Here is a 14,896-nt window from a genome sequence, read left to right on the forward strand (position 1 = left end):
AAGAAAGTCAAATAACAAAAGTTTGCCACAGAGGCATCTGAAAAAGGATGGGGCACAAGTATTCAGATCTCGGAGGCTTCAGAATCAAAGATGAGGCCAAGCAGGAGACTCCTGGCCCACTGAGGGCAGGGGAAGTATGTGGGGGCTGCTAGGAGAAGACGTCATACAGGTCCACCCCCACCTTGTGGTATGTCACAGAACTGTGCACTTGAATAGCTGTGCACATCTTCTCTCCACTGATTATATTATTTCTTTCCATTTGTGACTCTCCGATCACACAGAGAGCTTGCTACAAAATGCACATTGCTGTACCATAGCCTGGGGCTTGCAATCCAAGGCTGGCAAGAATTCCTGCACGTCAAGGGCCTCAGGTGACTTTCGTGCACATCCAAGGACAGAGTCCTTGATGACACCTTCCTGCTCCAAAAAGAAGGAACAAGGGTCAACAAACAGCGAGCCGGTCATGGAAAGGGATGAAATGTGAGTGCGTGGCCTTCCTGACACCCAGACAAGACTTTGGGCACAAAGCCAGGCTGCAGCTGTGGCCACTGACTCGGACCAGGGACGCCCCCATGCAGGCCAGTGTCCCCTGGCTGCCCTTCTTCCTCCTGCCACCCTCCCTTTGGCTGCTTGTGTCAGGAAGGGAGAACCTGCCAGTTTTCAGAAGAAAATGTAGCTTTATTATGACATAGGAAAGGCTGAAGTTATTAGGGGAAGAAGAGGAGTCCTGAAACAGCTCCTGAAAATGAGAGGGAAAAGGAAGGTGTAAATATGTTGTAATAAATTCTCCAACTACAGCACAGTCATGGGAATGTTTTTGTTACCATTTTTGTTTTCAAAGTTATAGTAAACAAAACAGTTTCCTGAATTGTCAAAAGAACAGCAGTTTGACACAAGGAAAAGCATACACACCAAGCCAGAATAAGTCACACTTGGGTCTATATGTTGCAATGGTGCTGGTGCAGGAGGGAACATCCAGGGAAGTTCCAGTGCCTGCCAGGCAGCCCAGGTCCACCGAGGGCCCCGGGGCTAGAGGAAGGTCACGTACCACTCAGCTCAAAGTGCTCCCTTCAGGCATCTGAAGAGGGAAAGCCCATTTATCTTCTCCGAAATGCAGGCAAATTTTCATACACTGGTGTGAATCTGTTGGGGTCACCCAGGGGCCCCCTTAATGGCCAGATGCAGTTTATCACAAACTGGTTTCCTGAATTTCATATTGGATCGGGAGCTAAAAGAAGAGATTCCCAAACCCATCATGTAAATATTTGGTTCTAACAAAGTAAAATTACAAGAGCACATCAAACACAAGATTTAATGCCCAGGGTAGTGCCCAGGCTGCCCCCCTTGGGTGAGAAGTTCTTTAGCAGCAGGCACAGAGGTAATTGCTTAGAAAGGCAATGCCACAGTGAATAAGGGCGATTAACTTGGATACAAACATTTAGAAAGATGCCTGAAAAAAACTGATGTGGCTCCATCTCTCTTCTGGATTCTAATGTTCCCAGAGCAGCAGCCACCCCTAAATGCAAGTGGAGACAGGATGGAGCCCAGGGGGACATGGGGGAGGCAGGGCTTGGCCAAACCACAGGCAGCTGCCAGAAAGGCCCACACACCTGCCTTCCACACTCTGTGGTGGACACCCCAGGAAAGATGTAACTGCCAAACAGGTTCATCTTGCCTGCAGCCTAGAAAGAGCCAATTTATCAAGACAGGGGAATTGCAATAGAGAAAGAGTAATTCATGCAGAGCCAGCTGTAGGAGAGACCAGAGTTATTACTCCAATCAGTCTCCATTTGCATGATCCATCAGCATTCGGGGATCAGAGTTTGGAAGGATAATTTGGTAGGTGGTGGGGGAGGCCAGTGAGTTGGGAGTGCTGATTGCTTGGGTTGGGGATGAAATCACAGGGAGTCGAAGCTGTCTTCTTGAGCTGAATCAGTTCCTGGATAGGAGCCACAAAATCAGATGAGCCAGTTTATCAATCTGGGTGGTGCCAGTTGATCCATCAAGTGCTGAGTTGGCAAAATCTCTCAAGCACTGATCTTAAGCTTTTTAATAGGGATGTAATTACCAGGAGCAATTTGGGGAGGGTCAGAATCTTGTAGCCTCCAGCTGCATGACTCCTAAACCATAATTTCTAATCTTGTGGCTAATTTGTTAGTCTTACAAAGGCAGTTTAGTCCCCAGGCGAGGAGGTTTGTTTTGGGAAAGGGCTGTTATCATCTTTGTTTTAAAGTATAAACTATAAACTAATAAATGTGCTTTATCAATTGGGTGTGGTGGCTCACACCTGTAATCCTAGCACTTTGGGAGGCCAAGGTAGGCAGGTAGCTCGAGCCCAGGAGTTAGAGACCAGCCTGGGCTACATGGTGAGGCCCTGTCTCTACAAAAAAATACAAAAATTAGCCAGGCATGGTGGCGTGTGCCTGTAGTCCCAGCTACTCAGGAGGCTGAGCTGGGAGGATCTTGAGCTCAGGAGGTGGAGGTGGCAGCAAGCTGAGATCACGCCACTGCACTCCAGCCTGGGTGACAGAAAGAGACCCTGTATCCAAAAAAAAAAAAAAAAAGATCATGTTTCTCCTTCATTCTTGTAATGCAGTGGATTACACTGATTGATTAGGCAGCTCTGATTTTCCAGGATAAGCTGTAAATCTTCATTCTGGTGGGAAACTTTCCTTTTTTTGTTTTTGAGACGGGATCTCTCTGTGTCGCCCAGGCTGGAGTGCAGTAGCATGATCTCAGCTCACTGAAACCTCTGCCTCCCGGGTTCAGGCGATTCTTATGCCTCAGCCTCCCAAATAGCTGGGACTACAGGCACATGCCACCACACCCAGCTCATTTTTGTATTTTTTTTTTAGAGAATAGAGGGTTTTGCCATGTTGCCCAGGCTAGTCTCAAACTCCTGAACTCAAGTGACCCACCCACCTCAGCCTCCCAAAGTGCTGGGATTACAGGTGTGAGCCACCACGCCTGGCCAGAAGTCTTACTTTTAAAAATGTAGGTACAAAACACATGATTTTGTGGAAATTCTGATTTGCGGGGAAAAAATTTAGGTACAGGCCAACCATTGTTGCTCATGCCTATAATCCCAACACTTTGGGAGAATGAAGCTGGAGATCATTTGAGGTCAGGAGTTTGAGATCAGTGAGGGCAACATAACATGACCCTGTCTCTACCAAAAAAAAATCAGCGGTACATGGTGATGCATGCCTGTAATCCCAGCTGTTCTGAAGACTGAGGGGAAAGGATCACTTCAGCATAGGAGGACCAGGCTGCATTGAGCTGTTATCCTGCCACTGCACTCCAGCCTGAGCAACAGAGTGAGAATCCATCTCTTAAAAAAAAAAACAAAGTTCATGTGCATTCAAAAGTGGCATGGGCTTGCATGGGCCAAATCAAATTCAGCTAAAAGCCAAATTGGCCCTGGCCCAACAGTGTGAAATCACTGATCAAGGAACTCAAAGGCCCTGCCTTCCTTTTTCTCAGGAATTCCACTTCTAGGAATCCTTCCAGAAGAAATAATCCGAAAAGTGGGCAAAATTTAACACATGCACTTGAGTATCACTTTTATTTTTATTTATCTGTTTTTTGTGAGACAGTTTCACTCTTGTTGCAAAGGCTGGAGTGTGACCGCGGCTCACTGCGACGTACACCTCCCGAGTTCAAGTGATACCCCTGCCTCAGCCTCCCGAGTAGCTGGGAGTACAGGTGCCCGCCACCACGCCCAGCTAATTTTTGTATTTTTAGTAGAGACAGGGTTTCACCATGTTGGCCAGGCTGGTCTGGAACTCCTGACCTCAAGTGATCCACCTGCCTCGGCCTCCCAAAGTGCTGGGATTACAGGCGTGAGCCACCACACCTGGCGAGTATCACTTTTAAACCCAAAGCTGGAAAGTCTCTGAATACTCAGCAATAGGGGAAACTTAAGAATGTCATGGTCAGCCCCATAAAATGAACATTTTGCAGCCATTTAGAATGGCTTACATGAAGACTATGAAGTGTCATCAATAAATATAGGTGATATCATTTTAATGATGATTGTTCAATATCATCATAATTGTCCCCTACTATGAACATACACTTTTTTCTTGTGACAAAAAGAAGAGGGGTTCCCCAAGACCTTCTCTCCTGGCTGGGGTAGTGTGGCTCAACAATAGGTCGTCTCCCCACTGCCCACCTTTCCTCTATTTCCAAATTTGGAATGATGTCCTGATATAACATTTCTTGGCACTTCCCACATTTGATTCACATTTTAAGCACTTGACTCTCAGGAGCACATCTCCACACACCAATTTCCCTTTAGCTGGCTGCGTGCTGGTCCATAGCCATTTGCCCTGCTGGTCCCACATAGAAGTGCTTTGGGCAGAAATCCACCCCCTGTCCCACCCATCCCTGTCTTGAATCAAAACACTTGAATCAAAACAATCTTGAACATCGTTTTTCAAATTGCTGGCTGGCAGGGAGGCACCTGTCTCCAAGAATTCAACACCATGGACAACGGGATTCACTGGGCTGCCATTTTTGACCGTTGCAACCGCAACCCTTTCTCTAAGCAGCTGGGATCACAGCCTCTTCTATTCTTCCTTCTTGTATATCATGTCATGGAGCAGATGCTACACACAGAAACCCAACAGTTCTTTCCAGGCTTCAACCCGTAAAACCCGACTCCACTCTGAGTATTCCAGGCCCACACATCAATGACAGTGCCTTGAAAACAGAACAAAGTTCCGCTGTAGTGTCCACACCAGGTTGGGGGCTGTCACACCCCTACTAAATGTATGAACGGCACTAAGATTGGGACAGTACCGGGCGGTGGGGCACTGAAAAGGGGCCCCTAACCCAGCTCAGCCTCCCCGAGGAGTTGCCGCTCAGCTGCGTGCTGTGAGGTAGATGTAGAGAGAAAATGCTTCAGAACCAGCAAGCCGGGTGCGGTGTGGTGCAGGCCCATCCAGCCGCCCACAGCGCCCTGCTGGGCTCAGAGGACAGGGGACGCTGCAAGGGGTGGGGCAGGGCTGCGTGGAGGGGGCCCTGTTTGAGCTGAGCCTCTGTGCTGAGTTCAGTAGCGACCTCCCTAAAAGTCACGTCCACCCAGCACCTGTGAAGGTGACGTGATTTGGAAATAGAGTCTTCGCAGCTGTGATCAAGGGAAGATGAGCTCTTGCTGGATGAGGGAGGGCCCTAACCCGGCGACTGGTATCTTCATAAGGCAGGGGATATTGGACAGAGACACAGGAAGGAAGGCCACGTGAAGACGGAGGCAGAGGTTGCATCCAGAGCCCAGGAACACCGAGGGCTGCCGGCCACCAGCAGAAGCCAGGGAAGGGGCCAGGAGGGGCGGAACCTGCCAACCCCTCGATCCTGGACTGTGGCCTGACAGGATAAACTTCTGTTGTGTTAAACCCCATTTGTGACACTGTGTGATGGCTGCCACAGGACACCCCAGCAGCTTGAAGCAGGCCTTATCTAAAGGCCCCTCGGCACCTGTGGGTGGGCAGACGCTCCTCCTGGGTGACAGCCGTCCTGGGTGACAGCCATAGGTGATAGCCTTGGGTGACAACCCTCCTGGTTAACAGTCCTCCTGGGTGACTGCCCTTGCTGGGTGACAACCCTCCTGGGAGACAGCCCTCTTGGGTGACAGGCCTCCTGTGTGACAGCCCTGGGTAACAGCCCCCCTGGATGACAGCCCTGGGTGAAAGCCCTGCAGGATGACAGCCTTCCTGAGTAACAGCCCCCTAGGTGAGAGCCCTTCTGAGTAACAGCCCTCCTGGGTGACAGCCCTCCTGGGTGACAGCCCTCGATGCTCCAGAGTGGCTGCCTGGCATCCAGCAGAGAACCAGGTGCCAGCACCTCTTGATGGTCCCCAGCAGGTGGCGCCACTGGGCTCCTCTGCACCCCGGGTTCCGGATGGGGCTGGGAGAAGCCAGTTTAGGCGGGATGGAGCCCTGGACCACTTGCTCTGGACCAAAGTCAGGTGGTGAGCACCCGGCTTCTTTACCTTCCTGAGGCCTTGGTCGAGGGGCTGGCTGCCTGCCCTGTGCAGAGGACTTTGTCCCTGGGGTGGGTGGGTGCAATAAATTTCAGGGCTCTGATCCAGGAACAGAGGGGCACAGAGGGTAAAGGGTCCCTCACTCTCCCCTGGCAGCGGCCCCTTGTCACAATCTAGGAAAATGTCCAGAGACTGCCGGGTGGGAAGTTTTGCAAACCAGTACAGTGGGTCAAAACCAGTCCAGCCGCCCCACTGAACAGATTCTGCAGTGGGTCACACCTGCAATCCCAGCGCTTGGAGAGGCTGAGGCAGGAGGATGGCTTGAGCCCAGGAGTTCCAGGCTGCCTGCCCCTTGCACCCCAGCCTGAATGACAGTGCGAACCAAGACCCTGTTGCCTCTTTGTTTAAAAAACAAACAAACAAAAAAACTTTTAAAAAGTAGGTTCTGGAGCCCGACTTTCTGGCCCAACTCCAGCTTTGCCACTGTCTCAGGCAGGGGCTCAGAGTCAGACCCCAGGACAAGGATTCCAGAGCAAGTGCTTGGCTTGGGAGATGCAGGAAGGCCCAGGGGAGGGCACGAGAGGGAGGGAAGGGAAGAAGCCAGTAAAGTATGTGTTATCAAGGCAGTTACCAGGGAAGCACCAGGCTCTGTGCTGTGGGGAGCCCTGGGAGACAGTGTGGAGCAGGCCCCAGAAGTTGCCCTGCTGAGGAGCAAGGGGTTGGAGTAGTTGTCCGCCACCCCCATAGCCACTGTTGGCTGAGACCCTCTCCTGGGGCAGGGACTCTCCAGGCCTCCAGTGGTGGAGCCTGCCCATCCTTGCAGCTGGGAGAAGCAGCCCAAGGATCCTGCTCGGGCGTCCCAGGCTTAGACGTGAAGAGGCGAGTCCTGCATGGGGAGGGTGGGTGACTGATGGATGGGACACCAGCTGTGTCCTCTGTGGTCACTGGGCAGCTGTGTGACCTCAGGCAATTGCTCAGCCTCTCTGTGTCTTCTCATCCTCCTTTGGTAGGAGGCTGCCTAGGCCCAGTGAAGGTAGAGGGCCTAGAACTGCGCCTGACACAGCACTATGCATGCCAGGATCTCAGGAGCCCAAGCGGTAGTCCTGTCGCACCCCGTTTCACAGAGGAGGATGTGGAGGTCAGAGTGGCTAAGACAATTGCTCAATGCCACTGGGCACCAGAGGGCAGATGGGGCCTGGGGGACACCGATCCCACACGCACAGGACCCCTGTCCAGTGCGCTCCTGTGGGTAGATAAAGGCAGCGCTGCCTCCAGGACCACCTCCCTCTTGCCCCCACACCAGCCAGGCATCCTCTGGGCAGGGACCATGGCACCATGACCCCCACCTGTGGCTGGGCCTTCTGGGTCCTCTCCAGGAGGTGTCCTGGCACCACGCTGTGGCATCAGCATCACACACAATGCTGAGATGAAAAGTCTTACGCAGGTGTCTTCGCACACCTGAGCAAACATTTCTACAGGAGTAATTCCCCCCAGCGGGATTCTTGGATCAAAGGGAAGCACACATGATTATTCTAGAAGTTGACAGGCATTGTCCAATTGACACCCTCACCCACAGGGCTCTTTCCCCACATCCTTGGCAATACCGGGTCCTTGTTTTTAAATCTGTGCCGACCCGATGGGCAGAGAGTGGCACCTTGTCATGCTGTCTCCTGCCTGTTTGATCCAGGATTTTGTGGACCGTGGGTTTGGCAGCTGCTGGCACTTCTTCTGCACATTCCCTCTTTGTATCCTTTTCCAGATTGCTATTTCTTTGGGGCTTTTTTCTTAGTGATTTGTAGGGTGCTTTAAAATAAAATCCTCTGTCTGCCATGGTCTGTAGGTGACAAATATTTCTTCTCAGCTAATTGTTTTACTTTCAGCCATGTTGGTGGGGACTTTGTGATTGTTTTGTTTCTTGTGATTGGTCTTTGGAAGTTGCTCATGTTAGTGTAATCGGATTTGTCATTCTTTTCCTTTGTCATTTCAGAGTTTGTGTCAGTAATTCTTCCCTCTTCAACCCGTTCCTCCGCCTCCCTCCGCAGACCAGCCGGTGTTCTCTCTAGATCTGCCTCTCCCTCCATGCCATGCTCTTGGGCCCTTCATGGTGAAGCCAGGTGGCCGTCCTCCTGCCCCTGTCCCTGAAGGAGAAAGCCCCAAGAACTGCTGTGTTCATGTCCCCTTCCTGGAGCCCCATCTTCACGTGCCCACTTACCTCCTTGACATGCCTGAGCCCCTATCACTTTCCTCTCGCAGCAGACTCAGGTGCAGAGCCCGAGGACTCTGGTCTGACACCGATGGCTTCTTAACTACAATCAGCACACCTGCTGCTCACAACCCCTGGCCAGACCAAGTCACAGCCAGGCCCAGCCCTGGATTCGAGATTGTTATCTCTGCGGAATGGATCATCCAGGCATCTCTGGCTTGTCTCTGGCACCCCTGCAACCCCCCACCATGCCCCAGGGCTGCTGCTGCTGACGTCTCCTTCCTGCCTACAACGGACCCAGTTCCCCCATGTTCATCGCTGGGGCTGGGCCATCTGCTGCTCCCCCTGGCTCATCCACTGCCCATTACCAAGCCGCACACAGCTCATCAACCTACAGCCACACTTGTCACACGTCCTTGCAGACCACGAGTCCAGAGAAGCACGTGATGCAACCTCCCACACCTGACTCTTACAACCAGCAGGCCACTGGGAGGCTGCTCTCCTTGCCTCTGGGGCGGCAGCAGGGGAAGCAGGGAGAATGAACAGCCTCCAAAACTTCTCCTCAGACGGAGCCTCCATGGAGGAACAAAGGGTCATCATCAACAAAGCCCATTTAGTCCAATCAGCCTCCTGCCCAGCAAACCAGGAGGCATGCTCTGCCCTTAGCCAGCATCCCAGGGGCCCGGCCCTGGCAGCCTCTTTGTTATTCCTGGCTCCCGGGACCAGGACTCTCAGGGTGCCCATGCCAGGGAGGCCTGCATGGCCGGGAGCAGGTATTTCCTTCTGTGCCCTCTGCGGGCTCAGGAAGACCCCACCCTGCAGGTGGCAGGAAGGGGCTGTGTTGAGCAAGGGGCCCAGCAGCTGGAGTGGGCCTGGGTCTAACTCTTCACTCCTGTTTGCATTGGCAAAGCACCGCGGTTGACACAGGCTACGGGAGCACCACGCTCAGGGGAGCCGGCGATGGCTGTTTCCCAGCTGCTTTGCAATTTGCTGAGTTCAACACACATGTATTGACTGCCCACCATGTTTTTTGTGCTCACTTGGAAATTCTGCTGAGCGCCTACTATGTGCTAGGCCCTCGTCTGTGTGCTGGGGATATGGCCTGGGGCAAAGGTGTCAGTTCAGCTCCCCTGGGAAGTAGACAACAGGTGGGAGTTAGAAATGCAAGAACTGTTAGGAGAAGGAGCTGTAAAGGAGAAAGGGGCGAGGGGCAGAGCAGTCAGGGAGAGCCTGGAGCGCACCAAGCACAATGCTTGTGAAGGAGAGGGGCCACTGGAGAGCTGGGCGGGGGAGCCTCAGCCGGCCCCAGGAGGTCTCTGGAGCAAAGATGGCCAGTAGTGGGGTCCCAGGTTGGGCAGGATGATTTGAATATGGTGGAGGACCCTCAAGTAGCTGGAGGCTGTCAGCTGACTGCACTTCTTGCAGAGGCTTCTCTCTTGAAGGCCAACCTGAGAAGAGCACCTCCATGGTGGCCACGGGAGATTAAATGCAGCTGCCATCCTGTGGAGGGGATGGACAGCACACCAAGCAGCAACTGCACCCCCTTCTAGAACAGAGGCCCCAAATGACAGTGCTTCAAGGGAGGTGGGAGCTGGCTGTGCACGGTGGCTCATGCCTGTAATCCCAGAGCTATGGGAGGCCGAGATGGGAGGATCACTTGAGGCCAAGGCCTGCCTGGGCAACATAACGAGACCCCACCTCTACAAAAAATACCAAAAAAAAAAAAAAAAAAAGTTCAGCTGGACATGGGGACATGGTGGCATGTGGCTATAGTTCCAGCTACTCAGGAAGCTGAGGTGGGAGGATTGCTAGAGCCCAGGCTAGGCTGCAGTGAGCTATGAGACCAAGTCTTAAAAAAAAAAAAATTATTAAGCAGGAGGGCAAGCCCTTTTCCATCTTTTCTTAACCCTGCTGTTTAGGATGTGGACATGATGGCGCACTGTCTTGAGCTACATGGATGAGAGAAACACCCTAGGGATGGGAGAGAGGAGGGTGGATCCCTGAATGACTGCATGGAGCAAAGTTGCCACTGCAGCCCTGCCCTGCCCTGCCACCCCTAGACAGTGTCCTGGAGAAACGAACGTCTGTCTTGTTAAAGCCACTATTGTTAGACGTAGCTAAACTAGATCCTAAATACAAACATAGCATAGCATGTTCTTTTTTTTTCTTTTCCTGAGGCAGAGTCTCACTCTTCGCCCAGGCTGGAGTGCAATGGCGCAATCTCGGCTTACTGCCACCTCCGCCTCCCGGGTTGAAGCAATTCTCCTACCTCAGCCTCCTGAGTAGCTGGGACTACAGGTGCCCGCCACCATGTCCAGCTAATTTTTGTATTTTTAGTAGAGACGGGGTTTCACCACGTTGGCCAGACTGCTCTCGAACTCCTGACCTCAAGTGATCCATCCATCTCAGCCTCCCAAAGTGCTGGGATTACAGGCACGAGCCACCGCTCCTGGCCAAACATAGTGTGTTCTTTTTGTCCACATTAAACTTACCGTCTTGACCATCGTGAAGTGCACAGTTCAGTGGCATTAAGCACATTCACATTGTTGTGCAACCATTACCACCATCCATCCAAGAACTTTTTGTCTTCCTCAAATTGAAACTCTGTCTCCAATGAGCAGTAAACAGTAACTCCCCATTCCCCTTCCCTTAGCTCACGTAAGTGGAATCATATAGAGTTTGTCTTTTCACGGAATATTACGTCCTCACGTTCTTCCATATTGTAGCACGTGCCAGAATTTCCTTCCTTTGTAAGACTGAATATTTCATTGTAAGCACAGACCACATTTTGTATATTGATGGCCATTTGGGTGGCTTCCACCTTCTGGTTGTTGTAAAGAATGCTGCTATAGTGAGCCGAGATCCCGCCACTGCGCTCCAGCCTAGGCAACAGAGTGAGACTCCGTCTCAAAAAAAAAGAATGCTGCTATAAACATGGGTGAACAGACATCTGTTGGAGACCCTGATCTCAATTATTTTTTGGGTATTTTTGGGTATATACCCGAAAGCGGAATTACTAGATTATATGGTAATTCTGCACAGTGACTTTTCCACTAGTGTTTAACATGGTGTCTTGAGAGAATAGCTGTAAGATTACACTGAAAAAGCAGCAGGGGAAGTGCTGTGAAGGCGGCCCATGAGCTTGTAGGAAAGGCGGTCAGCAGCACACCTCCACTGTAAGGGGTTTGTTTACCCGCTAGCCTACCAACAGCTGCAGGCCCTTTCCTGGCCCTGGCCCTGCCCCTGCCCCACATTGCTCCCCACATTAGACTCAGCTTTGCTGCACCTCTGCCCTTCTGCCCCAGCTCCTGCTTGTTACAGGGAAGGGCTGGAGGGCTCTTTATCCAGGTTTGTCATCCAATATGAGCGCTCAGTGCACACGGATGGCTTTACCTGGCACTCAGCCAGTGAACTCAGCGTCTGCTCCGGCCCTTTAGCACTGAGCTAGGCTATCTACCTTCATAGGCCAATCACAGGTTGTCACAGGTAAATGACCACATGTGGTTTGTGCCTCACTTTCTGACTTTGGAACATAATCCCCTGGTAGGGGTGGGGGAGGGCCATTTTTCTGGAGCTTCCTCCTATTTTCAAGCTTTATCATGCAGAACAAAACCTTCTAAGCAGAAGCCTCAATGTCCTTTTTCTGTGGGTTGAATGTGTCCCCCAAAAGGCGTGTATTCAACACTTAATCCCCAGTGCAATGGTATTGGGAGCTGGGGCCTAATAGGAGGTGTTTAGGTTATGAGGTGCCCACTGTCACACATGGGTTAATGCTGATTATAAAAGGCCTTGAGACTGTGAGTTTGGTCTCTTACCCTCCTGATTTCCACCATGGGATGAGGCAGCAAGAAGGCCCTCACCAAATGCTGGGCTCAGGCCGGCACCATACCCTTGGGCTTCCCAGCCTCCAGAATTATGAGCCACATAAATGTCTGATTATTATAAATGACCCAGTCTCAGGTATTCTGTTATAGCAGCACGAAATGGACTCAGACATCTGTCTGCCAGCCCTGCCCTCCTGAGGGCTGGAATGCCATTCGCCGCACTTCCCAGCCTCTCTACTTTGCCTCACACTGACTTCCCTCCCTGGAACCAGCAGTTCCTGCTTATTTGGGCATTTTCAGATCTTACTGATCTTTCAAGGGCACCTCCTCTGTGAACTTACCTGGGTCCTTCCCAGCTTGGAGGGATCTCACAGCACATGCTGTAGCCAGTACTACGTTCTACCATCTCTTCTAAAGCACAGTTCCTGGGCCAGAGCCCCAGCATGGCCTGCAGGCTGCCAGAAATGTGAATTCCAAGGCCCCCCTAGACTTCCTGACTCAGAAATTGGGGGTGGAGCCAACAATCTGTGTCTTATTGGCTTAGATAGTTCTAGGTCTACCAGGCTGCCAGGAGGCCTCAATGGCCCGACAATCATGGGGCATGAAGGCAACGCCCGCGAGTCAGCAGCAGGGGGTCCCAGCTGGTCTCCCCAAGGGTTCTTCTTCCCTCCTCTTCTTCTTAAAGTGTGGGCAAATTTACAGCAAAATACACAAATGTTGGTGTGCAAATCGATGCGTTTTAACAAATGTGTCCACCCCATCATCACACCCCAGATGAAGACATGGAACATTACCAGGACCCCAGAAAGCTCCCTGGTGCCTCCTTCCTGTCAATAACCCCATCCCCCACCAGCCCCACCAAGAAACCACCACCAGGACTTCTGTCTCCATAGATGACTTTTGCCTGTTTTTGAACTCCATACTGTGCATGCTCTTTTGCGTCTGGATTCTTTTGTCTGACTTTATCTGCGAGATTCATCTAACTTGTTGCATGGAAGAGTCATTTGGTCTTTTCCTCTGCTATGCAATGCGGGAGAACATTTGTTTGATTTTAGTTTATGGAATGCAGTAAGTTTTCTTTTGGTGGACATCAGCACTTGTTTCTCTTGGGTGTCTGACCCTTTCCCATGCTTTCCAACCCTAGCTTCTAAGCTCTCTGAGGGTACAGAGTTTGCCTCTGTCTATCCTGGCCTGTCACGCAGGCTCCTCCTGTCAGCATTTACTCAGTCCAAATTGCAACAGGGGCAGGTCCCTGCCAGCTGAGGGAGCTATTCTTCCAGCTCAGCCAGGGGTTGGCCAGTCTTGTCCTCTGGGACAAAGCCCAGCCAGAGTTCTGGGCACTGTGGTTCAGAAGGCCTGAGACACGTGGTTTTACCAGGGCTGGGTACCAAGAACTATGCTTGAGGCTGACGGCATTTCATTGGCAGCGTCTGTGGGGGGCTGGGGGACTCAGCCATGGGAAGCCTGTTCTGCACACAGCCATGGCGCAAGAAATGCTTTTTCCTGCGACGGTTCAGTGAGAACCATGATGGCAGTGGTGCAGCATCCTCCCAGCTTGGTTTTTAAACATGGGAAGGGCTTCTAAAAAGTCACACAGCTGGTTAATGTTTGAACCAGGGTGGCACAGGTTTGTGCGAAGCAGTGAGTGGAGCTGTCTGAATGCCAGGAAGAGGGTCACCCTGGAGGCGGGTGACACAGGGGGCAGTGCAGGTCAGAGGCAGAGGCTGGGCCCAGATGCCATGCGAGCTCCAGGCCACTTTCCCAGAGAAGTGAGCGGCCAGGCTGCCGGAGGCGGTGTGGCCTCTTCAGGCCCTCACTGGTCCTGATTTTGAGGGGTGACTCATGCCGGCTTGGACATCCACTTCTGGCTCAAGTTGCTCTGGGTTCCTCCACACAGACCAGAGGGATTCCTGCGTCACAGGAATCCAGGAAGGGGCGGGGGGAGTTGCAGGTTGAGAAGACAGAGGTGAGTGGCTCCCGGGCCCCTCCCCTGTTGAGTCACGGGAAGGGAATGGAAATAGTGTGTGCTGAAGCTGAATCAGGGCCCAGCCTCACCTTCTCAGGACCTCATATGGGCTCTGAGGCGAGAGGCCCACCTGTCCCCCCCTCCTTGCTGCCTCCTCTCCCAAGCATGAGGAGGGCGAGCAGGAAGGATTTAGGTTAGCTCTCAAGAAGGACTTCCTGAATCGCGCCAGGCGACACTGAGAGGCATCTCTCAAAGGAAGTTGTGAAATCTTCCTTGGGACCAATTTGAGGTTTGGTCTGGGTCCAACCAGGACTATCTTTATGGCTCTAGAATATTTTCAAGTGTTAGACATTCCTTCCTCGACATGACTCAGGGAGCATCGGATGTGTGCCAGGCCTGGTGGCAGGAGCAGGGCCAGCTGAGTGTGGGACATGCCCCACTCTGGGGGTCTTCTCTAGGTCAGCATTACAGCAGCCTTGGAGAAGACGGCTCCCACCCCTCCCCTCCTCCCCTCTCCTGGCTCCCTTGGGCAGCCTGCTCTGCCAGCCACACCACACTCCACTTTCGGATTCCGGAAGGAAATTATGGGTAATAAATAGGACAAAGGGTCAATTTCCTTCCTGTGCAAATCCTAGTAGCATTTGCAGAGCGCCAAGCATGGGAGGGCGCCCTCCTAAGTGCTTTACCTGCCTTCACTCCACCACAGCCCTGTGAGGAAGGTGCTCCCCTTTCACAGAGAAGGAAACTGAGGCTCAGTGAGGTGAGCAGCCTGGCTACAGTGGCACTGCCAGGGAGCAGCTGACCCAGCCTGTGACCTGGGCTGTGGCACAGCAAACAGCCAGCAAGCACTGGGTGCTTTTCCTGTGCTGGGCCAGCACTTTTCAGGCATCGACTCAATTGAACCCTCGCAACCACCACAC

General features: G+C 52.3%; 1 pseudogene; it reads left to right on the forward strand.

Annotated features, from left to right (window-relative positions):
• Positions 1–11,634, forward strand: part of TBC1D27P (TBC1 domain family member 27, pseudogene) — a 60,484-nt pseudogene extending 48,850 nt beyond the window's left edge.
• The last annotated feature ends 3,262 nt before the right edge of the window (positions 11,635–14,896 follow it).

This window comes from Pan troglodytes, chromosome 19 (genome assembly GCF_028858775.2).
Source record: "Pan troglodytes isolate AG18354 chromosome 19, NHGRI_mPanTro3-v2.0_pri, whole genome shotgun sequence".
NCBI lineage: Eukaryota > Metazoa > Chordata > Mammalia > Primates > Hominidae > Pan > Pan troglodytes.